The sequence below is a fragment of the Lepus europaeus genome, chromosome 10 (assembly GCF_033115175.1).
Source record: "Lepus europaeus isolate LE1 chromosome 10, mLepTim1.pri, whole genome shotgun sequence".
Classification (NCBI taxonomy): Eukaryota; Metazoa; Chordata; class Mammalia; order Lagomorpha; family Leporidae; genus Lepus; species Lepus europaeus.
Genome location: NC_084836.1, coordinates 109,766,392 through 109,793,932, shown reverse-complemented (window position 1 = coordinate 109,793,932; position 27,541 = coordinate 109,766,392).

Genomic DNA, 27,541 nt, shown 5'->3' with positions numbered 1-27,541 from the left:
AGAGAGAAAAAGCTCCCATCTGCCATTCACTCCCCCAGTGACTGGGTCTGGTTGTGCGGAAGCCGGGAGCTCAGCCGGATTACAAGATCTCAGTTACTTGGACCATCAGCATTGCCTCCTAGGATCTGTGCTAGCAGGAAGCCCGAATCCTGGCTCTCTAACATGTGACAAGGGCATCTGGACCATTAGGCTGAACACCTGCTTGGGACCAGCTGTATTCTAAGTGCTTATGGCAACTCTTGAGGGTAGGGACTGTATTCCAGATAAGGAAACTGAGGCACAGGGGGGTAAAGCCAAGAACTGATCATAAGTTGTCTGGCTCCAAGGTCTTATTTAACTGCTGAGCTATGAGGAAATATCATCATTTGAGGCTGGCTGATTATCAGAAAATTGATAGACATCTTTCTTTGCTTCTCAGCATAAAAACTCCAGCCTGGATCTTAATTGGTGATGGGTAGTTCCCTAACTATGACTGATGCTGTTGTTGGATTTGATTATAGATTTGCAACAAAGCTCTATATGCCAAGATTTGTTTGGTAAGCCATTTTAACGAATGCCCTGGTACTGTTGAGGGTTGAGTTGCACCTCAACTGTCTCAGTAGGGACATCCTGACTTTCTGCTCAAGAACATGCTGGGCAAGAGGGTGGGGTGGAGTCAGCTCGAAAAAGTGGTTAACTGCTCCAGCTCTGTGTCAAGGCTGGCAGTGCAAGCTTTCAGCTGGTGCCTTGGGGCTTTGGAACTGCAGGCAAGTTCCTTAACTTCTCCCAGCCTGTTTCCACAGTCAGAAAATGGGGTGATCATGTTCTTAACCTCTTATCTGCAGCTCTTGGAGACCGAGGGTTTCCAGATTCACAATCATTTTTTTTAAGAAGGCAAATAGTACATATATGTATACCATATAATATATAAGACCTCCCAGCAGGGACTGGGGTAATGCCCCTAAATTAAACATGTTGATATTTTTGTAGCCAAACATGTAGTTATTAACACTAAAATATATAAATAGAGACTCATCAGTTTAACTGCAGTCTTGGATACAAATAAGTTTGAATAAAACTTACAAAAACATCTTTTAGTTTTCAAAGCTTTTGAGAACTCAGAATTCTTAGATCAGGGTTTATAGACCCACACCTGGCTCCTGGGATGGTTTTACGGCTTATGTAGAGATGGAGTGTTTCCTCCGCACATTCCATAGGCCATATTGAAGTGCTTGCTAAGACTGCGTCCTGACTTGTCCGTGATCTTGGTGGAACAGAGGTGAGTGTGGCTGGCTGAGAGCCTGGTGGTCCTGGTTTCACTCTGGATGCCTTGCAGCCATGACTGTTGGATTGTGAACTTCTGGTCTGGAGCTCAGGACACCTGGCTACTTTCAGAACTGGGTCCCATATTCTTTTTTTTTTTAAGATTTTTTTTTTATTTGTTTGAGAAGGAGAGTTACAGACACACAGAGAGAGAGACAGAGAGAGAGGCCTTCCATCCCCTGGCTCACTGCCCAAATGGCCTCAATGGCCAGAGCTGCACCAATCCAAAGCCAGGAGCCAGGAGCTTCCACCGGGTCTCCCTTGTGGGTGCAGGGGCCCAAGGACTTGGACCATCTTCTACTGCTTTCCCAGGCTATAACAGAGAGCTGGAAGGGAAGAGGAGCAACCAGGACTAGAACTGGCGCCCATAAGGGATGCTGGTGCCACAGGCGGAGGATTAACCTGCTGAGCCACAGCACCAGCCCCCGGGTCCCATCTTCTCACTCCTGTGTTTTGACTGACTTTTGATTGTTCCAATAAAGTACGAGGGAAATATACCAGAGGGATGCCTTCCAATCCCACCTCAAAGCAGAATCGTCTTTTCTGCTGAATCTTCTCTCCTTTTTTATGGCAGTAAAATGAGGGGGAAATTGAGAACAGCAACCCCCAAGAGTGCATTTTCCCTCAGGCCAGCCTACGTGTGACACTCCATAAGCGACAGCTTCTTCCGTCTCGAGGGAATCAACACAGTATTCATGTTCACCGGTCACTGGTGGTGCCGGGAGTGGATGATGACTTGTCAGTTTGCACCCTACGCGTCATTTTCAGGCAAACAGTGTGTGTTTCTGAGTTGCCCAGGGACACAGTCAAATGTTGACAACACTCCTGTATCTAAGTGCTTGGTAGGTCCCCTGTGACTTGGAGCACAGATGTGGGTGGATCCTACAGGGGCTGATCTGGAGGGCAGGAGGTCCTAGGCTTATGACGGACAGACGGTGTAGACTGAAGACTTGCGTTTGGCTCTGGGACCCCAGCTAATGTCCACAAGCTCTGTGGGCTGTGGCTTCCTTTCTTGTGAGTAAACATAATGGTCGCGCCTTACTTCATCAGGTGTGGTGAGGACTAAATAACTGATGCATGTGAAAGTGGTTTTCCAGTTCCGATGCTCCAGCTCCAGGAAATACTGTTCTTGTGATGCATTTAACCTTCAGTGAGCTTTAGATCTGTCACCCAGGGGTCATTTGCATACCTGTCAGGTGTACCTCTGTGTCCTGCCACCCTGCTGCATTTGACTCCTTTCTCAGTCAGCTGAGCACTTGTCAGTTCATTTTGCACTTTGCGCATCTGTGTGCTCATCCACGCATTATGTCCACCCACCCCTCCATTAGTCTCTGAGTTGGATCCCTGTTGTGAGCCAGGTATTGGGCTGGGTCCTGGGATACAAAGATGAGTCAGATAAGGAAGGACCGTGCCCCAGAGGAGCTCACTTGCTAACAGAGAAGTGGACAGGTTCACAGATGAGTAGGGTCAGGTGTGGCTGGACTGCAGCCCAGGAGGGGCTGCAGAGAGTGTGAGGGGACACAATCAAGTTCTTTTGGGGTGGCAGGTGAGAAAGATGTTAGGGCAAAGAGAGGTTCTCAGAGAGGGGATGGCGCTTGAGCAGGAGGGTATGCACAGCGGAAGGAGTAGCAGGTGACAGCCTCACATATCCAGGGGGCTGAGTGCAGAGGCTGTCTGGTCTAGAACAGAGGGTTTTTAGGGGATTGTCTTTGCAGATTTACAGTGCCCAGTGCACCCGAGGGCCAGGTGGTAGGAATCCATGGACACAAATTAAGCATCTTGGATTTCATCCTGGTGTCCACAACTGGGTTGGCAGCCACTGATGGAAGGTGTCAGGCAGATGCATGTCTGGAAGTTCTTTCTGACATCTGCCAGGGCTGGGAGAGCGTGCACGGCTGAAGGCAGGGAGGCCAGTGAGGAGGCTACTGCAGGAGTTTGAATGGCAGCTGAGGAGGAGAAGGAGGCTGCATGGGAGACTGGGAGAAGACAGATGCCACAAGGGTGTCAGGGGCTGGTGAACAGGAGTGGTCGCTGTGGTAGATCTTAGGGCGGCTGTAACAAATTACTGTGGGTGTGGTTTACAAGAACCTGCATTGGTTCTCTCTCTCAGTTCTGGAGGCCAGAGTCTGCAATCCGGGTGTTGGCAGGACTGCGCCCCTGAGGTTTCTAAGGGATAGCTCTTCCTGCTCTTGAACCTTTGACGTCCCTTGCTGCATCCCAGACTGCTAACTCAGTCCTCACGTGGCCTTTTCCACATGTCTGTGTCTCCCCTCCTGTTTCGTGTAAGGACTTTGTCCCTGGGTTCAGGGCCTGCCTGGGTTAGTGAGGATGTGCCCATCTCGCGATTCTTCATTGCATCTGCCCAGGCACGTTTTCCAAATAAGGTCAGGTTCGCAGACTTAAGAGATTAGGAGATAGACACAACTTTCGGGGGACCAGGAGTCCACCCACTCCAATCATCACGTGGATGGAGCAGCCTTGTAGTATCTGTAGAAGGCAGAGCAGAGCTCCTGCTCAGATGTCACAGCAAACTTGTCTAAACGCGTCGTCTGCTGAAGCGTTGTATCACCTCCCCACAGAGCCCTTCCAGCGTCTGATGAGTAGATAATGCCAGACCAGACGCCTCTCTTACAGAAGCCGTTGTGAAGACACAACACATGGAAGTTTAAGCAGGGGAACTCTTTAGAAATAAAGCAGAGACTCAAGTGACTGTTATTTGCAGAGAATCTAATTTTCTCTGACAGTTCCACAGGTACATTGAAATGGTCTTTTACGCAAAATGTGTTTTCTGAGGAACATTCTCCTTGAATTTCACAAACTTTTCTCTGCCTGATGATCGTGTGTAATGGAATGAACTACAGCCTCATTCTATTTTTGTGTTTCTTCTTGTTTGTGCCCAGTTGCTGTTAATAATGTTGGCAGAGCTCTGGGTAGCTGGGAAAGCAGCACCTTGTTACTGTGGTTCTGATTTGGCCACTTCCTGGCGACTGTCTTGTGCATTTGGCAAATGCTGTGCGCACCTGCTCCAGGTTGGACGGTTCATTCTGCCGCAGATGCAGGGATACATTAGACACAGCGTCTTGCAGTCTTGTGGGGAGATGGACATACACAGCCATGCCAGGCTGTGTGACATGGACATGGTGTGTGTAGGGGGCTAGGATAAGGTAGTAAAAGAGGGGGTGGGTGGCATTGTGGCCCAGCGGATTAAGCTGCCATTTGTGATGCCAACATTCCATACTGAAGTTTCAGTTCTGACTGAGTTCTGTTCCAGCTCCCTGCTAATGTGCCTTGGGAGGCATCAGAAGATGGCCCAAGCTGGGCCCCTGCCACCCACGTGGGAGACCCAGAAGCAGCTCCTGGCTTCTGTCTTCAACCTGGCCCTGCCTTGACTGTTGCAGTCATTTGGGGAGTCCATCAGTGGATAGAAGAACTTCCCCCCCACCCAGTTTCTCTGTGTCTGTTGCTCTGCCTTTCAAATTAATGAACAAATACTTTTATAAAGGTAGTAACAGGGACCAGGGGAGCACAGAGATAGACACATTTCCACAAAAGTAGACATGGAACGAGCCAGTAAGTATCTGAGATATTGCCAACTTTGTGAGCTAGCAGGTGTGCTGATGGAGTTAAGGTGCCATTTCCACTTATCAGATGAAGGAAAGTAAAACTAGGGGGCTGGTGCTGTGGCGCAGCAGGTTATACTGCAGCCTGGGATGCTGGTTCGAGTCCCGGCTGCTCCACTTCCAATCCAGCTCCCTGCTAATGTGCTTGGGAAAAGCAATGGAAGATGGTGCAAATGCTTGGGCCCCTGTATCCACATGGGAGACCCAGAAGAAGCTCCTGGCTCTTGGTTTTGGATTGGCCCAGCTCCAGGCATTGTAGCCATTTGGGGAGTGAACCAATGGATGAAAGATCTCCTCTCTCTCTGTCTCTTCCTCTCTCCCTCTGTAACTTTGCCTTTCAAATAAATCTTAAAAACAAAATTGGGGCCAGCACTGTGGCATAGCGGGTTAATGTCCTGGCCTGAAGTGCCAGCATACCATATGGGTGCCGGTTCAAGACCCAGCTGCTCCACTTCCAATCCAGCTCTCTGCTGTGGCCTGGTAAAGCAGTGGAAGATGGCCCAAGTCCTTGGGCCCCTGTACCCACATGGGAGACTTAGAGGAGGCTCTTGGCTCCTGGCTTTGGATCAGCGCAGCTCCAGCCATTGCGACCAACTGGGGAGTGAACCATCGGATGGAAGACCTCTCTCGAGATCTCTCTCTGCCTTTCCTCTCTCTGTTGGCTCTGACTTTCAAATAAATAAATAAATCTTTAAAAACAAAACAAAACAAAACAAAAAAAACAAAATTAAAGTTGTATAATACCCAGCATTGGCAAGCATGTTAGAAAATAATCTTACACACTCAAGGTAGAATCAGAAATTGTCTAAACTTTGTGGGAGGTAATTTGGTGAAAAGTGCAAAAAATAACTAAATTAACTAAAAATAACTAAAATAACTATTTAGATGTGCCATCTTATATGTGGCCTTGCTGGCTTCTTGGGTCTCCCACATCCTCTTGGCTGTTTCCATCACAGCTGCTCCCACGTGGGCCAGAATGAACTGTTAGGGTAGCTTTGTACCCCACTGGATGGAGACCAGGGCTTCTGACTTCTCTAGGGCTTGGCACCACCCTTTGCTGGACATTCTAGCCTTGCAGTAACTCAATCTCGTTCTCTCTGAACACTGTTGTCTTTGTAGAATTCTTCTCTTTGGTGTTATAGATTAAATTTTGGATTTTGGTTACATAAACCTATCACTAGGTAAATTATATTTTAAAACCAAGATGATAAACACTTGAAATTCATGACTTCTTTATTTTCCTGCTACATTTTATTATTTATGCTCTGAAGGATATTTGGTGGGAACACAATATATGAAGATGGTCCTGACTTTTTTATGGTTTTTTGACTTTAAGATGGTGATAGTGCTTTGGGATTTGAATTTTGACTTTTGCTAGGCTAGTGATGCTGGATACAATACTGCCTGCCTTGCAGTGCTGGGCGGCTGCATTGGTTGAGAGGAAGCAACCAATAATCTACAGTGAACCGTCTTGCTGGGCTGGGCTGTTCAGTAGGTGAGGCATATGGAGTGCATTGTAGACTTGTGATATTTTCGTTCCACATGGGTTTGTCAGGACCTAGCCCCATTTTAGGTAGAGGAGTATCTCTACAATGGTATCCCATTGCACATCTCTTCTGAGGTCTGCCTCCAGTGGTGCCTTGTTGATCATTCGAAATTAGATCCTTTTGGAAGTATTTAAAAACATCAGAAAATGCAGTAAATCAAGCCCTTCTTTCCCAGAGGGCCTTTTGTTACACATTTATAAGCACACCTCTGTCTGTATAGGGGTCTGCTTGGTGTGTGTGTGTGTGTGTGTGTATGTAGTGGCCTTCCGTGTCTGCAGACTACATCTGCAGGTTCAGCCAACTGTGAAACAAAAATATTAGAAAAAAGATTGCATGTGTACCAAATATGTATGTGCAGAATTTTTTCTTGTCGTTAATTCATTAACAATACAGTATAACAGCTATTTCCAAAACATTTTACATTATATTAGGTATCAAAAGTCAGCTAGTCATGGTTTAAAGTGTACAGGGGCACTCTGCAGGTTCTGTGCAAATCCAGTGCCGTTTTATATGAGCAGCTTGAATGTCTAGGGATTTTGGTCCTGGGGTCCTGGGCCGTGAAACTGGACGTTAAGGAAAGCTGTGTATAGAGCCAATGGGAGGTCTTCTGCCTCAGCTTTTTATTTTCTCATTGGTTGAAGTTGATTCCTTTGTTTCTGTGCTGAATATCTTATTAAACTTGAGTATAAGTTACATAGCTTTTCTGTTTATTATTTTGGCTTTCCTAGGTAGTTAATGACTTTCAAAATAATAGTAATGAAACTATTTTACCAGGAACTTAAATCAAAACTAGATGTTTATTCCAATCAAATATGTTTTAGCATCCATTGAAAGGCCTTCTGATGTAAAAATATATTTATTCTTAGATTAAATATATTAATTGATTCATTAGTGATCAACTATCCTTGTATTTCTGGAATGAAATTGGGTCATATTCTTTGTTCATAAATGGTGGAACTTGGTTTCTTAATTCTGGAGGGGGTCTATATTTATACTCATGACACTGGTTTTTGTTTTATAATTGCTGTGATTTTTGACATCATTTGGAAATTTTGGAAGCAATCTTTATACAAAATGAATAGTATTATATTGCAGCTTTTACTCTATCTTTAAACTCATCATTGGTTAAATCTCGTTTAACCTTTGGTTTAAACTTTGGCCTCATGACCAGATAATACAACTTAAAAACATTTATTTGTTGAGGGTGTGTGTGTGTGTGTGTGTGGCCTTATTGTTATTTTAAAATACTCAAAGCACAAGAAAAAGAATTCTGTGTAGGGAAAAATCCGATTGATGTCTTTTAAATCAGTGTTATTAATGGTGTTAAGTTGTGGCTTCCTTATCCTTATTTAAATTTTCCCTTTTTGATCTGTCAGGATTTAGAAAGGTGGTTGAGTTCCCACCCCATTACTGTGGTTTTTTCGTTTTCTTAGTTTCTCACAGTATGCTTTATATAGTTCAGTGCAGTGTGACTTGCTGTGGAAAAGGTCGTGATAGTTAAGATTTCTTTGTGAATTATGCCTTTTATCAATGCAAAATGACTTTCTTTGTGCAATTTAATGCCTTGTCTTTGAATTCTACTTTGATATGGATATTGGTACACCTGCATTTTTTTTCTATTGACATTTGGCTATTAAACCCGCCCGTTCTTTCAAATTTAACCTTTTAGGAATCTAATTACTTAAGATTGTGTCTTATGGAAAATATTTAAATACACCTGACTTTGTCTCTGTGAGTCATTGTCTTTTCCTTAGGAAGCTGAATCTATTTACACTGAGTGTCCTGACTGCTGTGTGTGTCTGACTTTCACCCTCATTCAGGCTTCCTGTTTCTCAGGCTTGTTTTAAAGTTCTTATTCTTTCTTTCCTCCATGCCAGTGCAGGGGTTGGGCACTCCTCTCCTCTTTTTATAGCACCAGGGGTAGGGTTTCAGTACAAAGAGTATGCACAAAAGCTGCATGCTGTCCACAAAGCCTGAAATATGTATTATCTGGCCCTTAGGAAAAGACTGGCCAATTCCTCACTTGCTAATTAGGTGTACATTTAACATTCTGCTTTTAGTTTTACTCTTGGGTATATTTGGTTATATTTAAAACATGCTTTTCCCAAACTGATTTCTAGTTGCTTTTTAAAAAAAGATTTATTTGTTTGAAAGGCAGAGTTACATAGAGAGAGGGAGAGACAAAAGGTAGAGGGCTCTTCCATGTGCTGGTTCACTCCCCACATGGCTGCAACAGCCAGGGCTGGACCAGGCTGACTGAGGCCAGAGCTAGGAGCTTCATCCTCATCTTCCAGGTGTGTACAGGGGCCCAAGTACTGCTTTCCCAGGTGCATTAGCAGGGAGCTGGATGGGAAGTGGAGCAGCCAGGACTTGAATGGGGGCTCATATGGGATTCTGGGGTCACAGGCAGCTCTTCACTCACTAAACCACAACACTGGCCCCTCTGATGACTTTTAAAATGCAAGCTATTTTATTGCTTATTCCCCTTGCAGATGAGGTAGGTGGTATAGCTTTATATTCCTTTATGTAAGCTTTCTGTCTTTTATTTGACAAGCAGAGAGGCAGGCAGACACACATGGTGGGGAGGAGGGGGAGAGCGAGTGGGCGAGTGAGCAAGCCTACAAGCTCGCTCCCATCCTGTGCTCCAGTTCCCAGATGCCAGCAATGGCTAGACTGAAGCCGCGACCCAGGAACGCCATCCAGATTCTCCCACATGAGTCGCAGAGACCCACTCACTTGAGCCATCATTCCTGTCCCCTAGAATTTGCACTAGCAGGAAGCTGCAGTGAGGAGGAGCTGGGGCCGGGCATTGAACCCAGGCACGTGGGTAGGGGTTGCAGGCATCTTAAGGAACTGGGAATCCAAATGCCTGCCCTGCCTTCTGTAACCTTTATCCATTTCCTCAGCTGTTGATGGAGTCCTGTGGGATTTTCCTCCACATTTCTAGTTTAATCATTATCATTTAAAATCCTTTGTCTTTTAAAGAGAACTATTAACTGCATTTATATTCTGTTTACAAGTGTATTTACATCAGTGTTTAAGCAGATTCTGTTCAGCTTGTCTGGTGCTTACTGTTAGACCTCTACAAGTAGCCCTGTTAGGTTGTTGGCAGTGGGCAGGGGAGGGTGGTGCCGTCCTTTCTGCCTGTGCTCTCGGAGTTCTCCTGCATTGGTGAGACATCCCTGTGTTTCTGCCGTACACAGGCTTTGTAGATAATCAGCCAGGAGCTGCTTCAGTCTAGTAATGTAGAGGAGAAGTCTGAGATGATTCGTCATTTACATAAATCTTTACCAACGTAAATAGCTCAGTTTTTCTTTTTGGAGGTTTGGGAAAATACTGAGGATGTTTGGGACGGTGACTACAGCCTACTTTCTAACTGCTATAATCTGCTTTTTAGGAATTCTCATTTGTGTAGCATATTTCTCTCGTCCTTCACATTTCTGATTTTCTTTCTAGTCATTATTGGGAAATTTCTATCTGCACTGGTTCCCCCCAGTAACAGGCTGACCGCTGTGCCAGAGTCTCAGTATTCAGAACTTCCTGTGGAAATTCCACGTTATTACCATATTAAATGTTGGTATCTCATCTAATGATAGGAAGGCATCCACCCTGGGAGCTGTGCAAAAAATACAGAAGCTGAGAGTTAATTCTGAATTTCCTTTCCTCTATTATAACAAATTGTTGCGGACAAGTGGTTTAAGACATGGATTTATTATCTTACTGTCTTATGGCTTTGAGGTCTGAAGTCTAAGACCAGGATATCGGGATGGCTGTGTTCTTTCTGAAGGCTCCAGATGAGGACCTATTTCCTCTCCCCTTCCAGCTTCTAGGGGCCACCTGCACGCCCGGGCTCATGGCCCTGTGTCACTCCCACCTCTGTTTCTGTCCTCACGTCTCTTCTCGGACTCTCCTGCCTGTCTCTTACTTTATAGAGGCTCCTGGGATTACATTGAGGCCAACGTGGAATCCAGGGTAACCTCTCCATCTCAAGATCCTTAATCTAATTGCAGCCACAGAATCCTTTTGGCCAAGTGAGGCCCGTGGTTACTGATTTGGCAGTGGATCTTCTAGAGGGTCAGTCTTCTGCTGGCCACAGTAGCTTCCCCTGGTACGTTCAGAGCCTCTCCCCCCTGTGCCATCCCTTCTGAAGGCAGTGGAGTTGATCTCTTCTGCCATCCCAAAGGCATGTGTGCCTGCCTCTTTGCTCATGTCTATGAAGCATCTTACTGGGATATACGTTTTGTTAGCGTTTCCTTCCTTGTATTCCAGGGTACCCATTCCGCGTCCTTCCAGCCAAATGTAACCATGGTCTTTCTCCCTAGGGACTCATTTCCTCATTTTCTTTTTCCAGCCAGCACCAGCTTATATGCAATCATTGGCAAATCCAGCATTTCTGAGCCTGGGGACCATAATGGCAAAGTCTACTTTCAGGAAGAAAGAAAATAGTTTTTTTTCCCCTTTCTGGAGAACCAGCAACACCATCACAATCCTCACTGCTGCCTTCTTTTCTTCTTCACTTTTGGAAAGTTACATTCTGCATATCACTGCTCTGTAGTCCACAATTTTGCTCCTTCCAGCTGTTAAATGCATTAAAATTCTTATCAACTACTGAATTCTTAACATTCTTTCTTAGTTTTAATTGCTTATCTTTAAACTTGTTTCTGGCTTTTAAACTACATCTCTTTTTATTTCTGTTTATCTCATTTTTAAAAAGTTATTTTTTTTTTATAGAAACAAGGTTTCCCTGAATTTATGGAGCACACAAAGCAGATAGTCTGAAATTTAATGGCATTTCATGCAATAAATCATTTTAGAAAAGTGTGTTTTCTCTACATAGTTCATTCCTTCTTGTTTAATTTATAAAAATATCTTCTTTGGCCCAATATTGGTTATATTTTTCATTTTTAGTGAGATTTATAAATGAGGACAGTTCTACCTGTCCTGGTATGTTTTCCCAAGACAGGGAAATGAATTATTTGAAGCACTCTCTGCTCTCTGCTCAGGTATAGTTTGCAACTTCTGTATCACTGTGGGAGCTGCTGCTTATAGCACTTGCTTTTGTAGGGAGCCAGTTGTTGAAGAGGAGTGTGAGTGTGTACACAGGTGTACATGTGCATTTGTGTGATCCTGCCGTTGGGGGGAGGGAGGCAGAGACAGGTGCAGGGTGGTGACCGTACTCCCGGAGAAGAGGTGCTTTCCTTGGCTTGACTGAGATATTTTACTCACCTCTGCTGCTACGGGTTGAATGTGCCCCTTGAAAATCCATATTGAAACTTAGTTCCCATTTACAGTGGTAATAAGAGTCGTGGCATTTAGGAGGTGCCTGGGTCATGAGGGCTCTGCCCTCAGGCTGGGATTTGTGCCCTTATAGAAGGACTGTGGCATCCTGTTTCTGTGCCCCTTCCAGCACGTGAGGTGCAGGCACCACAGTGGAAGCAGAGAGCAGCCCTCACCAGACGCCAGGGATCTGCTGGCACCTTGGTCTTGGACTTTCCAGCTTGCAGAACTGTGAGAGTAAATGTCTATTATTTATAAATCGTCTAAGGCATTTTTATAGCAGCAGGAATGTACTAAGACATCTATGAAGTAGACATTAAAATTGACTTGTGAGCTAGTTGGTGACTGTGTATGAAGCTGCTCCTGGTAGGTGGTCAGTGGGTTGGGTGGTCCAGGTGCAGGTCCTCTTTGCTCCGGGGTGGTCAGAGGGCCTCACTGCCTGGAAAGGAGGCCAGTCCTGGGAGGCATGAGCAGCCCTGTCCAGGAATAGGGGTGTGCGATGGGACAGGTTGGTAAGTCCCTAACAGGGAGTGAGGTCCCTGTAGAAGACTGGCACTGTTCATGGTCAACTGGACCAGATGTTCGCCATTCTTGGAACCAAGAAATGCCTTGTGCGTGGGTCCTGGTTTTAAAGGAGAGACCAGGGACCCCTAAGGGTGGGTGTTCATGGAAGCTAGGGAGGAGAAGGGTTCGAGGAGAAGGGGAAAGTCATTCCAGTACCCTGGGTTTTGGGTTTTATTCTTCCAGGTGTCTCCTCTGGGCTCAGTCCTTGAGGGATTTGGTTTTGTTGTGTGAGGAAGCAGAGTTACTGCATCTTTCACACCTTCTGTCTCCTCCTCTGTGAACTGGGGATACCAGCAATGCCTCCCTCTTGGGGCTGCTGTGTGGATTAAGTGAGATGGTGCGTTAATGTGCTTGCCTCCATTCCTGGCACAGGAAGCTGTGCTCAATCAAGTCTGCTTTTCTTTTCCTCTCCTTGAGTTAGAGGGACTCTGATGAACGAGTAGACAGTGATCATTTATTTTGGTCAACACTAATTCTTTAGCTATTTTTTTCTTAATACTTTTTAGTTTAGCGAGTATTTACATAGCACTTTCTGTGAACTTGATCTTGTTCTCAGCACTTTACGTAGATGAATTCATCAAACCTATCTTGTGAGGGTAAGAACCTCAAGAGGTAGCTGTATTTTATTTCCATTTTACAGGTAAGAAAACTGTGGTACCAAAAAAAAAAAAACTACTTGAAGATAATCTATGAATAGATGCAAACCACTGGGTTGTGATATGGAGTGCAGGTTAGCAGCATTCAGTAAAGTGGTAAAACACAGGAGAGGAGCAAGGCATTGGAGGAACTCAGACATCTAATTTACAGCTGAAAGTAGGACGACCTCAGGAGGTGGGAATGGCACCAGGGTATTGTGGTGTTGTGGTGTTGTCGTTAGTCAGTGTGTGTTGGTTTTTCAGGAAAACACTGTTCTGTGTTAAGGCAGTGAAGGCACAGCTGCCATCCTGCAGAAGTGGTTCCCGCTAGGGACAGGTTTATAAGTTACTGGACAAAGGAAGACAGCTTGTCCGAGGCTGATGGCTTGGGTGACAGTTCGTCCTGGTGTGCTGGGGGCAGTCTTAGTTTTTGTTCATTGTTCCCCAGCATGGTTGTTAATGACAATGTTTTCCTTCCTCAAAAGCATCCTGGTATAGAAGCTAAACTGTGTGCTGCCCTAGTGCTAGGGTAGTGGGAGATACAGGAAACAGGGTAGAGGTGAGAGAATCAGTCCATGTGGCAGCATTCTGTAAGACTCGTGAGGACCTGGGGCTTCTGGGAGCCACACGTTCTGTTTTAGTTTATTTGTTTTTTTGAACTACTCCCTCCACCCCTGCTTCCTCTGTCTCCTCCCCGTCCCCCGACTTGTCTAGCCTCTCGGGATACATATTTTGGAATGAAAGCTAGCCTTGAAGGGGAGATGTGTAATTTGTATGTGAGACATAGCGTGTCCGCAGCTCTTGTGGCCTGACGCTTTCGACCCCTTGCTTGACTGATTACAATAAATGAGGTGTCATTTAAGAGCACGTGACGTGGAGATGGCAAGGATTGGGCCCAAAGTACAAATTATTAATTGATAAAAAAGTAATTAATGAAAAGCTAATTAAAGCAGACATTCTGAGCAGGGCACTCCTGGAATCCGGGGACAGCCTCAATTACCAACTTTCCTCTGAGCTTCTAATGTGTAGTTGGGAGGTATTAGGCTCTAATGGATGAGATTAATTCAAAAATTAATTAATGGAACCGGAAATTAAATCTGAGTTTGTTAAAAAAAAATTCCAGAGATGGGTACACAACACCAGAACGGTAGGTTGCCGGACGGTTTATTAATGAAAACTTCCACGAGCGACAGGGTCTGCTTACAGGAATGACACCCCCTTTCCACGCCCTCCCTCACCCTGTGTCGTTTGTCTTCATTAAATAGCATCTGGTGTCAGCCTGGGCGGGGAGGACTGACGGGAAGTCTTGATGTGGAAGAATAAGACGTTTTCTTCCCTGTTCCCAAGGAGAGAACCGCCATTCTGGTTTCCTCTTCCTGTGGCTTCACCAATAGGGAACAGGGTAAACAAAATGTCAAATCAGCTTATCTGTGATATTCCCACATTTACTTTTGCTGTAGCTTTATGAAAAATTAACTTCCTGTCCCTTGCAGGGCACCTGTTTTTATGAATGCTGATGAGCTAGTGACGCTTACCAGGGCCCCTGATTGTGTTGGCTTGGCGTGTGCTTCTGCGCACTGCAGCTTGACCTTTGGCGTGACTCATTGTTCTGTTGTATTGATCTGGAGTTAATCACTTCTGAGTTTCGATTTTTCCCATGAAATGAGTTGGGGAGTTTATGCGTGCTCAGGGCAGCTCGTGCTTCGGTTCCAGCTGTTGCTGCAATTCAGTGCACGCGGAAGTCACTCGGGGAGCTTGTTAACAACATACAGATTCCCTGGTTGAATCCCCCAGTCAGACTGCTCCTGTAGCTCTGGAGTATGGCCCAGGAATCTGCATTCTGAGTGATGGCTTAGACACAGGCAGCAAGGGCACGGCGACGTTTGGGGAGTGGAATGCCTTTTGCTGCTGAAACATACGGGGCCGAGACCTGTGGGTGTCCTAGACTCAGCGAGGAGCCTCCGGAATCACCTGGTCCACCTGTCCGCCAGTCCTGACTTCTTGCTCAGTGTGTAGTTCCTGCTCACGGCTACCATCACTGTAGTAGCCAACACCACTGCCGGTCTCGCCTGCCGTGGGGTAGAAGGCCAGGCTTTGGCAAGCCTCTGTTTCACCCACCACTGCGGGGGTTGCCTGGGTCTTTTTGTTGCAAAGGAAATGGGATCTGGCTTTTCCAGCAGCTGCATGGAGCAGCTTGGATATGATACACTTTATACACAAGAGAATTAGCATCCTGAGAGACGCACTGTAACCAGGGGCAAGGATGAGGGCAACAGACGAGTTCCTCTATGAGAAGGAACCTTCCAAGGCAGGGGTCCCTCACAGCTGCCTGACCATGCACTTGGCTCTCCGCTGTGAACCTGTGGCAGCCTTTGCAATATTCACCTTGTATTTGTTCTTCCTTCCTTGCTTCATTCTTTTTCCTCACCTTTGCTGGCGTAGCATTGTACCTCACAGTGAAGTCTTAGAATGCTTTGCCTCAGTCTTGTTTCGGAGCTACCACTGTGGTTTGCTGGCTGGGGACTGCAGGCAGATAATTGGAGCTCCAACCCCAGCATCTGATAAATGGGACAATAGGTTGAGTACTTTCCTCATGAAGGTACTTTAAAAATTGCTTATTTATTTTCATTTTATGTGAAAGACAGAGGGCCAGGCAGAGATCTTTCACTCACTGGTTTATTTCTCAAATGCCCACAACAGCCAGGACTGGCCCAGGTTGAAGTCAGGAGCCTGAAACTCCACCGAGCTTCCCCCTTGGGGGCTGGGACTCAAGTACTTGACCCACCTGCTGCCTCCCAGAGTGCACATTATCAGGAGACTGGGTTGGAAGCAGGGCTGGGACTCAAACCAAGCACTCCAGTATGGGATATGGACACCCCAGTTGCGTTCTAACCACTGTGCCAAACACTTGCCCCACACAAAAGTACTTTTTACAGCGTAAGGGATGCTAACATAATTTAAGAATAGGGATTAATGTTCCAATAAAGAAAGCATTCTGATCCTCAGATGAGTTGCTGTTATACCTTTCAGTTATGACAATCTAGGTTCATTGTCGGAAGGCCTCAGGTAGGCAGGTAGTTGGACGATCCAAACCCATGTGTCCTAGAACTGTGCTCTCCAGAATGTGTCCCACCACCGATCCAGTCCCACTGCTCGTGACAACAAAGCCATGTCCGAAGCCAGAGTGGGAAACTCTGGGACTGTAGGCTTTTAATGCAGGACTTCTCCGGTCTCTGGTCACCTGGCTTTGTCCATGGCGGCTTGCCCAGCTGGCAAGTAGCCTGGAGGTGAAGCCAAGGCGCTGATGAGCTCTGCGCCTCACAGGCTCATGTTAAGGATTAATGGTGTTAACACGGGTGATTGTGTAGAACAGGGCCTGGTACACAGCAAAGGCTCAGTTAGTGTTCACGGTCATCATTCATATGACTTATACGGACACGGGGATGGGTGCTGTGGGCCACTGATGGCCAGACAGGGTCTGCAATGTTTCTTAGACTCACGTGGTCTCCCGAGGGTTGCTTGTGTGTAATCTCCCCCTACCTTCTCTCTCCCCTTCTCCTCCCCCCACCTCTCCTCTCTCCCTGCTTCCTCTTCCCTTCTTTTCCTTGCGGCCCTCATCCATCCCCTTCCCCTAACCCAGTCTTCGTCCCCAGCTCTGCCATTCCCAAGACTTGTCCTTGGACAAAGGTGTGCAGGAGGAGGTGGGAGCCCAGCATCCCATACAGCCTGCTGTGCCCAGGCCGGGCTCCGGGAGATGTGGCCTCTCTAGGGCCTTGGCTGTTTTCCTGCTTTAGCAGGAATTCCCGTTCGCCCCTTTCTCCCTCCCCTCTCCACAACCAACTCACCCTTCCTCTCTCCCTCCTCTCTTCCTTCAGTTTTTCATTTTTATTTTTATTTCATATGAAAGGCAGGGAGACAGCAAGAGATCTTCCGTCTGCTGGTTTGCTCCACAAGTGTCCCTAACAGGAGCCAGGACCTCCACCTGTTTCTCTCATGTGAGTGGCAGGGATTCAAGGACCAGAACCACCACCTGCTTCTCCCAGGGTAATCACCGGCAGGAAGTTGGATGGGAAGTGGAACAGCCGGGACATGAACGAGGCACTCTGGTATGAGATGAGGCGTCCAAAGTGGCTCCTTCATCACCGTGACAAATGCCAGCCCCACTCTTCCTTTTTAAGAGGGTGATTGCCAGTGGGAAAGCAAGCAAGCCAGCACGCCTGTTGGCTGTGCACCTGCTGGGTGTCTGGGTGCTGCTGAAGATGCAGGAAACAAGTAGCACTTGCCTTTCTGCACCTCCTGAGTGGCAGGGTGTTGCATGCACCGTTAGGTCATCGTTTAAGGTACAGGACTAAGTAGAACGATGTGCCAGGGCGCTTGCTCCTCTCCCTGGCCAAGGGACCAAGATCCCACACAGGAGCACTCACCCAAGCTCCTGTCAATTCCCCGTGAGTCCCATTCACCTGGCAGCAGCCCCATCATGATTCTGCTTCCCTGTAGTTCTCTGTAGGGAAGAATGTGGTGACCAGTTAATGGGAAATTATGGAGTCTAGGTTATACATCAGTCTCTTGTGAATTGGATCTACTTAGTTAATTCTGCTGAGACAATCAACTTTTATAAGGCTGAGTCATGGGCCCAGCCCTTGCCTGGCTACAAGAGAGGTCTTAGGGGCTCCTGCTGACCCAAGACATCTCGCAGACCTTTTGGCTTCTAGCAGAGTGTGATAGGTCCACCGGCACAGTGACGTTTTAATTAGTAGTGATTGCCTACCCCTACCTCTGCAGGCACTCTAGGCAATTCTGGAGATATTTTTAGTTGGCATAAGTGGGAGGGGTACTAATAGCATCAAGTGCAGAGAGACCCCCACAACAAAGAACTTAGCAGGTCAGAGTGCCAACAATGGCCAAGGGTGAGAAAGCCGGTCCAGCCAGGCTTATTGTCTGGGATCTTCCTGGAGGGGAATCTAAGATGTTGTCAAGCACACTGCTTCCCTGGGTGAGGCAGGGGACTCAGCCTCACCGTGGGAGGCCTTCTGGGACCAGGTGCACTCTGTTCGATTGCACGGGCAAATGAGCAGCTATTTGCTGCCAGCCCAGAGGCCCCTTAAATTCTCCTTTAATCAGAAAACTAGCCCTTGTGTAGCTGCGGACTCACCTGTGCCTTTGTCTCCCATGACCCCCCTGGGGGTTGCAGTGGGGTTCTGACAAGGACACATGGAATCCGTTACAATGGCTTTGAAATTCCCACTCCACCTCTTACTGAGCTGTGTGTCCTAGGGTAGATGTCCTAACATCTCTGAGCCTCGGTCTTCTAACCTAATACTGAAGGTGTTGCTGGTGGCTTAGTAGCAGTGGTCTTGCTGCCAGTGTAGGGTGGCAGGGGTGTGGAATGGAGCAGGCCTCTCCTGGGAGAAGGCAGGGCAGGTAGGCTGGACACTGGTTGGCCAGCTGGCCCTGCCTGGCTCTGCTTTTGAGTCCTCTCTGGTTACTCTTTAGCTCTGACAGCGTTGAGTGTTCCTCACAGCTCATGGTCAAGGGTGCAAAACTAGAACTTTGAGTGTCGTTCCCCAAAATGGTCTCGAAAACATGGTGTTGGTCAGGCCCCACGTGCGGCCTTTCCACAGACTTCATCTCATGTGTCCCTGTAGCAGGTCTGGGAGGTGGGTGCACTCAGCTTCGCTCTACAGCTGAGGAAATCGAGGCTCACCCAGCGTGTGAGTGGTCGAGCTGAGATTTAGGCTCAGGGACCCGTGAGTTCTGCTGCCAACTCTTGAGTCTCTTTCTGTCTCCCTGTGTCCACTGCCATTTTCCCAGACCAGATTGCCGTCAGCTGTCACCTGGACCAGGACGGCAGCAGTGCACTCCTCCCTCCGCCATCACGCTTGTTTCCTTCAACCCATTTCTTCTCCAAAAACATTGAAATGGTAGCTCTTCGAGGTTTGAGACCTGATTTCAATTGTCTACTCCTGATCCCTCATGCTTGACATCCTACCTAGTACATGGTAGATGCTCAAAACTTTTGTGCATGAATGAATGGATAGATACTTAAATGTATCTTTTAGAACATCCATCCATCTGCTCACCCACCTACCCATTCATGCTTCCGCTAAGCACCATCCAGCCCCTCTCCACCCATCCATATTTCATTCCCATCCATCCATCCATCCATCCTTTATCCTCCTATTCATCTATCTCTCTCTAGCCATCAGAGCAGCCATTCATCACAACAGGAAAAATGCAAAACGCATTTAGAACTATTAAATTAACTTAACATAGGTATTATAAAAGTGCTCTTTGATGAAGAAAACATTGTGTTATTTCATATTTTAAGAGTGTCTCAAGATAAAAGGAGACACTTTGCTTGAGTTAACATGTGTCTCAAAATGTGGGTCTTTATCTAAATATTCAGATACAACCTGTACCTTTTCTCATTTTCTCCATAGAATGATCAGAGACCACACGAGGAATTCAAGTACAAGCTAAATTCAAATTCCTCGCCTATTAGAAAGTCATTTGCACTTTGGGGTGCAAAGCAGATTGCAGGCGTATTAATATTGACGAGCTTGGAGACTGTCTGCAGGTACAGGTCTGTAAAACAAGCACCTGAGCACAGAGTGTATTTTGATGGTGTCCAGCTGGGGGGTTTTGGAACCTCATCTGTGGGGCCTGGGTCCGCCGCCGAGGATGCTGCTTCAGAACACCAGGCATCCTAGATCTGCCTCTGAGGTTGGGGGTTTGGAGCTATTGGCACCACCGAGGGATGCCGGGGATTCCACACTGCTTCCACAGACTCCTGCCTATGGTCATAGTTAACAAAGGCAGGTAGGAGAGAAGGGATGAGATTACCAGTGCAGGAGCCTCATACATATGAGATGAGATGACTGGGATGGAAATGAAAGTGGAGATGCTCAAAAATAAAGCGTGAAAGAGCCCTGGCCCCGTATAAGAACAGGATTGATCTTCGTACGCTGACAGAATGTACGATTTCCTTTCGCTTTACCACGGTGCTTCTGTTTCTATAGAAACCACCAATTTTATAGACAGATCGGCTCTGAGAGAAGGCGCCGGGAGTTCAGTTGGAAGCCAAGTGCCGTCAGGGCACCGGTGCTCCCAGCCCCGAGGAGGGGGCTTTCTTCTTTGCTAGCTAACTAGCTCTCCTGGGGATGGTTAATGATTACCAGGCTTGGAACCTGTCACTATTACAGTAACACTTGCAGCGCTGCTGTCCGTCTGTGGAGCCTGCAAAGCAATGGCGAGCTCCAGGGCTTATGGAGCAGCCTCACGGAGGGCAGTGGCACGTAGCCCTTCTCCCTTTCTTTCATTCACTTGTTCATCAGATACATACTGATAGCTTAGCACCAGACACCGTGCCAAGCCCTGGAGGAGTCCATGGTACGGTAAGGGAGAAAGACGGGCAAATCGATGACTTCATTTCAATTAAACAAGAGACGTTTTTTCTGGCCAGGGCTCCCTTAGAGAGAAATGCCCGGAGTTGGGTGGATCCCAGGAATGGTTTGGAAGAGATAAGCGAGAGCTATGTGATTCAGTTACCTTTGCTTCACACAAGCTACTCCAGAACCTAGTAGTAGAAACCAACAGTTGCTTTGTGTGCCCATGACTCTGCGGGTTAGGAATTAGGGAAGGTGCATGGCAGGGTTTGTCTCTGCTCCCTAGTGTCTGGGACCTCAGCTGGGTCCGGTCAACAGTGAAGATGCCTAGCCGGCTCCAAGGAATCCACTTAACTGGAACCTTGCCTCTTCTCCGTGTGGCAGTTGCTGGAACTGGAATGTCCCAAGAATGGCTCCTCTAGTTGTGTGGCTGGCGCTTGGGCTAGGATGACTCTGACAGCTGGGAGCCAGCCGATGTCACAGTGTCGCCACATAGCTTCCTATGGTAGGTTGGGCTTCCTTCCATCATGGCCTTCTCAGGGTAATTAACTTCTTCCAAGTCTGTGGATGATTCATGGCTTATTTATGGCCTTGCCTCAGAAGTTCCAGAGCATCACCACCATTGCCTTCCCCTGAAACAGTCAACAAAAGTGGATGTCAGAGGAGGGGGCAGAGTGGGCTCTGCCTCTCAGCTGGGGAATGGTGGGAAGGATTACATGGAAGACATCTTGGAGATGAGCTTGCCCACTGACACAGCCCGAGCTTCTGTTTTCAGCAATGGGGGTGGGGACATTGTCATAGCATTGGTGTTTGACAAAAGATTTAATAGGTGAGATGGACAATATGGGATTTGGGCACGCAATGAGAAGTTCTTCTAATGAAGCCAATAGTTTGGTTCAGGGAGTGTGTTCCCAGCTGCATGTCTATGTGGAAGAATATTGTAAAATATGAATATTCATAAGAGTATCCATGATCAGTTGGATTTGTGCTCAAAGTTGACCCAAGCTGGGTGATACAGACAGTCATCTGTCTTACTTGGGCTACTGGTTAAACAGGACAGACTATAGGGAAAATGGAAATGGAAAAGTCCTAGGGTTGGCTCTTGGTGCATAACTGAATCCAGGGGCTCCCTGAAGGTGTCGCTCGCTTCAGAGCCTTTCTCACCTCTTCACTTTGCCTTTTTTGTGAGCTGTCTGAACTTCTAGGCACACTTTTCTTTTAGGATGCAAGATGGCTGAATCTCCAAACCCCTTAGCTAAGCTCAGTGGAAAGGAGAAAACTGCTTGTTTCCAACCATTCAAAATGTGGGCCAGGCTTACATGGGCTGGAACTGGGCCACATGACTTATCTCCGAACCATTCACTGCGGCCAAAGTCATTTGAGGCTTTGGCCAAGCCTGAGTTGCGTGCCTTCTCCTGGGGCAGGCTAGGGGTGGGGAAGGGTAGATCCCAGTATCGATGATGAAGGTGATCTAGAAGTTCTTGGAAATGGCTGGATGGATGTAGGGCACTTTAAATAGCACTGCCCTTGGCAGGTGGTAACTGAGGCTAAGGGAACAAAGGAGGTGTTGAGGAGAAGAAAAAGGGGCCCGGGAAGGGACCCGAGGAACGTGGTCATGGCTGTGCTAAGGCAGTAGACACTGCCTGGAAGCTGAGATGGAGGCTTTGGGCAGGTTGGGGGAACTCCAGCAGCATGCAGGAAACCCAGGAAGGGTGCACTTCGAAAGCGAGGGACTGGTCAGCATTAGAAATACCTCCTGAAAATTCACTCATTCATTTATTCAAAAAATATGCATGGGGCCCTTATTATGTCCCAGACACTGTCCAAGTTCTGGATATAGAAAAGTAAATAGACAAAACTTCGTGTCTTTATGAAGCTTGCATTCTAGCTAAGGACGAAGGAGTGGTGATCATTAGCATCAGTGATAAGGTGGACGCTTGTTCATGACCCTGGTCGGAGCAGTTTCAGGGAGCCCTGGGGTTGGGGAAGCTGTGTGTGTGGGTTTTGGAGGGTGTGAGTAGAAGGCAAGAGGTTGGAAAAGATGAGTGAAGGCAACCTCTTTTTTAAAAAAAAATATTTATTTATTTATTTGAAAGAGTTACACACAGAGAGGATAGGCAGAGAGAGAGAGAGAGTGAGAGAGAGAGAGAGAGAGGAGAGAGGTCTTCCATCCACTTGGCTATATCCCCACTTGGCTGCAGTGGCCAGAGCTGTGCCGATCTGAAGCCAGGAGCCAGGAGCTTCTTCCAGGTCTCCCACATGGGTGCAGAGGCCCAAGAACTTGGGCCATCTTCTACCGCTTTCCCAGGCCATAGCAGAGAGCTGGATCAGAAGTGTAGTAGATGGGACTTGAACCAGCTCCCATATGGGATGCTGACACTGCAGATGGCTGCTTTAGCCACAACACCACAGTGCAGGCCCCAAGGACAACTCTTGCAAGAAGTTTGGTTGTGTTTTTTTGGGGGGAGGGGGATTGGCGCAGGAGCAAGGACTGGAGTTGAAGAGACATCTAGGAAATATTTTAGTTGAGTGGTATTTTGAAATACTTTCAGAGGGCACTTCAAAAAGTTGGTAGAAAAATGGAATTAAAAGATCATTTTATTTTGGTGCAAAATATTTTAAAATCTATGTGTAGTATTTTCATAATACACATTTTCCATTAACTTCATGGAGACCTCTTGTATTTATTTTTCTGTGTCCTCCAATATTGTGACACTGTGTTATCGTCCCTAGAGAAGACCTCTCTAGTTTGCTGTTTTCCTGAAGGAGATCCAGTTAGCTGTTGGAGGGAGAGGGGCTTGCCCCAGAGAGAACAGAGAGGGGGACCGCTGCTGTGTGCAGGTGAGAGAGGTCACTCCCACCCCCTCCCTTTGGGGCCACTGCTGCCAGGAGCCGGAGGAAAGTTGGGCAGCGTGGAAACAGCACAGGGCAAGGGGGATGCACTGGGACGTGCTCCTATCTCTCCATCCTAAACAAAACTAAATAGCCCCTTTTCCCGTGAGTCTGCTGATTCTAAATTCCATGTCTCTCCCCATTGTGCCAACTGCTTATGAATGGCAAATTGCATGCAGGTAGTATGGGAGTGCGGGGGAGGTAATGTGCCTAATTGGCCCCTGCATAATTGAGAGTTGATTGTAATTAACCTAATTTTGGAAGCACTGCTCAAGATGCCATACCTGTAATTCTCAGGCAACCCCAGTCAGAAACCCCTCTGTGGCTGCCCTGCTTGGCCTGGCTCTAATAAATTGGTGGTCTTCAACCAGGGTTGATTTTGTCCACAGGTGATATTTGGCAATGGCAATCTCTGGAGATATTTTTGGCTATCTGGCATTGAGTAGGTGGAGCCCAGGAGTGCTTCTCAACATTTGCAGAGTGCATAGGATGACCCTTTGGGACAGAGTTAGCCTGCTCCGAAAGGTCAGCAGAGTGGAGGTTCAGAAACCTTGCTCTGTAACTGTCTTTGTGATGGAGAGGAGTCGCCATGATGTTGGGTGAAGAAGGGCTGATTTACTGCAAGAACTATACAAATACAATATATATGGCAAATGCATTGAAACTCCCACTAGGAAGTAATGGTTGTTCAGTGCTGAGACTGATTTTTTTTTTTTTTTTGCTAGTAGATCCATAGTTCTATTTATGGTCACAATTCAGGGTCCTTGTCTAAGCAATTGATAGCATTCTGACCCTCCCTGCTGACACCACCGTGAGGGCAGACCACACTCTGCTGAGCTTGAACCTGAAGTATAGCACAATTCAAGCTCTCAGAGTTGTTTAGTATTTAGGATTACTGGGTTTGTTTGTTTGTTTGTTTTTTGCAGCAAAAATAACAGGCACATAAATATTAATGTTTTTCCGTCCTCTTTGTGATAGCTGAACCTCCCAGGGCCGGGCAGAGCTGGAGACTCCAGAATGGGGCTGGTCTAATGCAGGTTCTACCACATGCTGTGATGTTCCCTAGGGTGAGTCATTGGCTGGAGATTAGACCCCCTCAGGGCTGCCCAGTTCCTGCAGATGGTGAAAGTTTCTAGGTGAATGTGAATCTGGTTCCGTCTTTTCTTAGTGAGAAAAGACTGGTTGTCAGGTCTGTGCTCCCTAACTTGACGTCTCTAACTGGCCACACTGCACCTGCTACCATGGGAATGGCCCCTAGAATGAACATGATGCTAAGTGAGAAGCCAGACTCAGATGGTCTCATATTGTGTGATTCTCAGGGGATGAAAGGTCCAGAACAGGGGCATCCCTAGAGACAGCCAATGAGTGGTTGCCAGGGGCCAGGTAGGGGGATGGGATTGGTTGCTTCCTCTGAGGGTGAGGAAAAGGTTTTGGAGTCAGAGAGAGGTGGTGGTTGCCCAACATTGTGAAGTTACTAATTGCCGTAAATTGCTCACTTTAAGATGATATTTTGTGTTACATGAATTCCATTTCAATTGGAAGAAAACCTCCCGTTAGGATAGAGCAGCTTGGCTGGCCTATGGGCAGACAGCAGAGCTCTGGACCCAGCATGATCTGCAGGGACCGGGGGGCAGAGAGGGAGAGGCCCTGATGGGATGGCCCTGCTCTGATGGACCCTGGATGCAGGGAGCATCCGCCAGGTTCTGTCGCTTCCACGTCTCATTGGAAATGATAAACGAGGCTTTGCATCTGCTTCACGGCAGATTAGTCCTGGGAGAGACAGCAGACGCTCCGGCAAGCACGTCTGTACCCTGCTCAGTAGCGGGCTTCCAGCAGGATGTGAGCAGAGCTGGGGAGACGGGAGCAGATCTGCCAGTCACTGAGCCTTCCTGGGGCTCTGATAGCCAGGTGGGCTGGGCAGAGACCCTGGTCGAGAAAATGAGTCCTGTTGTACTTAGCACTTCCGTTGTGTTCCACCGCAGAGAGCCTGTGGGCACTTGGACTTCGTCCTATACCTGAGTTAAACCATCCACGAGCTGTGATTGGCAGTGACAAAAGTCAAAGAGTTGAAGCCGGCGCTGTGGCATAGCGGATTAAAGCCCTTTCCTGTAGCACCGGCATCCCATATGGGTGCCAGTTAGAGTCCCGACTGCTCCTCTTCCAACCCAGCTCCCTGCTAGTGTGCCTGGGAAAGCAGCAGAAGATAGCCCCAAGTACTTGAGCCTCTGCACCCATGTGGGAGACCTGAAAGAAGCTCCTGGCTACTAGCTGTTGCAGCCATTTGGGGAGTGAACCAGCAGATGGAAGACCTCTCTCTTTCTGTGTCTTACCTCTCCCTGAAACTCTGTCTTTCAAATAAATAGAACACATATTTAAGTTGATCTTCTGTATATAAAGATAATTGAAAATGAATCTTGATGAAGAATGGAATGGGAGAGGGAGTGGGAGATGGGATGGTTGCAGGTGGGAGGGAGGTTATGGGGGGAAAAGCTGCTATAATCCAAAGGTTGTACATCAGAAATTTATATTTATTAAATAAAAGCTGAAAAAAATTAAAAAAAGAAAGCCAGAGAGTTGCCATTCATTAGCTGTGTGACTTTGGAGAGATTTTTAACCTCTCCTTGCTCAGTTTGCTCAGCTGTGAAATGATGAGGATCATGCTTGTCCCACAGGGACCTGTGAGATTTAGATCAGCATAAGTGGATAAATATGTTTATGTTTAGTATATTATAATAAATATATAATAGAAATATTTAGTATAAATACTTGTATTTAGTATAATATAAAGGTATATAATGTATAAATACTCCTAAATGAAAATATAAATATAAATATAATGCATTTGTGTGCAAGGGAGCTTCAAAACTCTCAGGGAAAATGAGTGTCATGAAAAAGCTACCCATGTATTTTGAAACGTTTTCACCAAAACAAACATCTTTTAATTCTGTTTCTTTGAACCTTTGAAGTCCTTTTGTGTAAGTACTATATATATGTTACAGGTGTGTACACATGCAGCTTCCTCTCCAAGTCTGACCACAGATCATTCATTCCTGCAGATAGTCACTTCACCTGCACACGGTGGCATCAGCTCATTCATTCATTCACTCACTCATGTATTCTGGGAGTTTATTGTGCCAGGCACAAGGAATAAACTGTGACTAAATAAGCCATGCTCTCTGCCTTCACGAACCCTGCGTGACAGTGAGGAGACAGAATAAGACATCACAGATGCACAGAATTATATGAAGTGCTACGACTAAAACAAGCAAGTGAGCGAGGCCGAGGAGAGCCACCTGTGGTCTCTCTCTGTAGTGATGGGGACAGGCTTCTCTGAGGCGGTGATGCGTGAAGGGAGGCCTGGGAGAGGGCACGGAGCTGGGGTCACAGGATATGCAAAGGCTCTGAGCTGGCACGGACTGGGCTTTCTCAAGGAACTGAAGGAAGCCCAGGAACAGCAGGCAGCGAGAGTGGCTCAGATGAGGTTGGAGAGCAGAAGGGGGGTGCTTGTCATGTGGGACCTGCTCGGGCCATTTCAAGGAATTTCGGTTTTATTCCAAGTTTAGAGGGACACCAGTGCAGGGCATGGTGTGGCTGGGATTTTGTGACAGGAGGGGGGTTCCTGCTGGGGGTGGGGGCATGGTTTGGAGAGCCCCGTGAGAGCAATATGAGGGCAGTTTGCAGGTTCTTGCCCTTGTCCCCAGGTGGGAAGCAATACTGGCTTTGAAGAGAGCAGCTCTGTCTGCTCAGGAAGACAGAAGTTCTAGTGGAAGCTCATTCAGCCTCTCCGGCCCCAAGATCCTAACCTGTGATAGCTGCTCTGCTCCCCTCTGTTTGTGTTTTGGAAGTCTTCTTGATTCAGTGGCTGGGGATAGTGGGTCCTGGGGCGTGGAAGGTACTGTTGGAGGTGGAGGAACCCAGATCACACCTGGCCTTGACCCCTGAGTTGACCCTGATGAATGACGCTCAACTCCTGACCATAACCCTCCTGGAGCAGTGGGGGTTAAGTCATCTTAGGGAACTTGAATGAGTTGGACTAAGTGTGCAGAGTGACTGAGTGACACATGGTGAAGCAAACAGCTTCAGATCCCTTCCCTAGAAAGAAGGGAGCATGGGAGGACGCAGTAGCAGTGGAGTGGGAGACGCAGGCCAGGGTGCAGGTGCATCTTCCTCTTCCCTCTGCTGATCTGCACAGCTGTGGAGAAGGGAAGCAGCTCCATGGTAGGGGAGTCACACACAAGCGAGTGCTGCTGCCCAGTGCCTGCTGCCTGGAGGAAGAAGAGGAAGTAGCTGGGTCCTCAGGGGGCAGCACTTCCCACTGG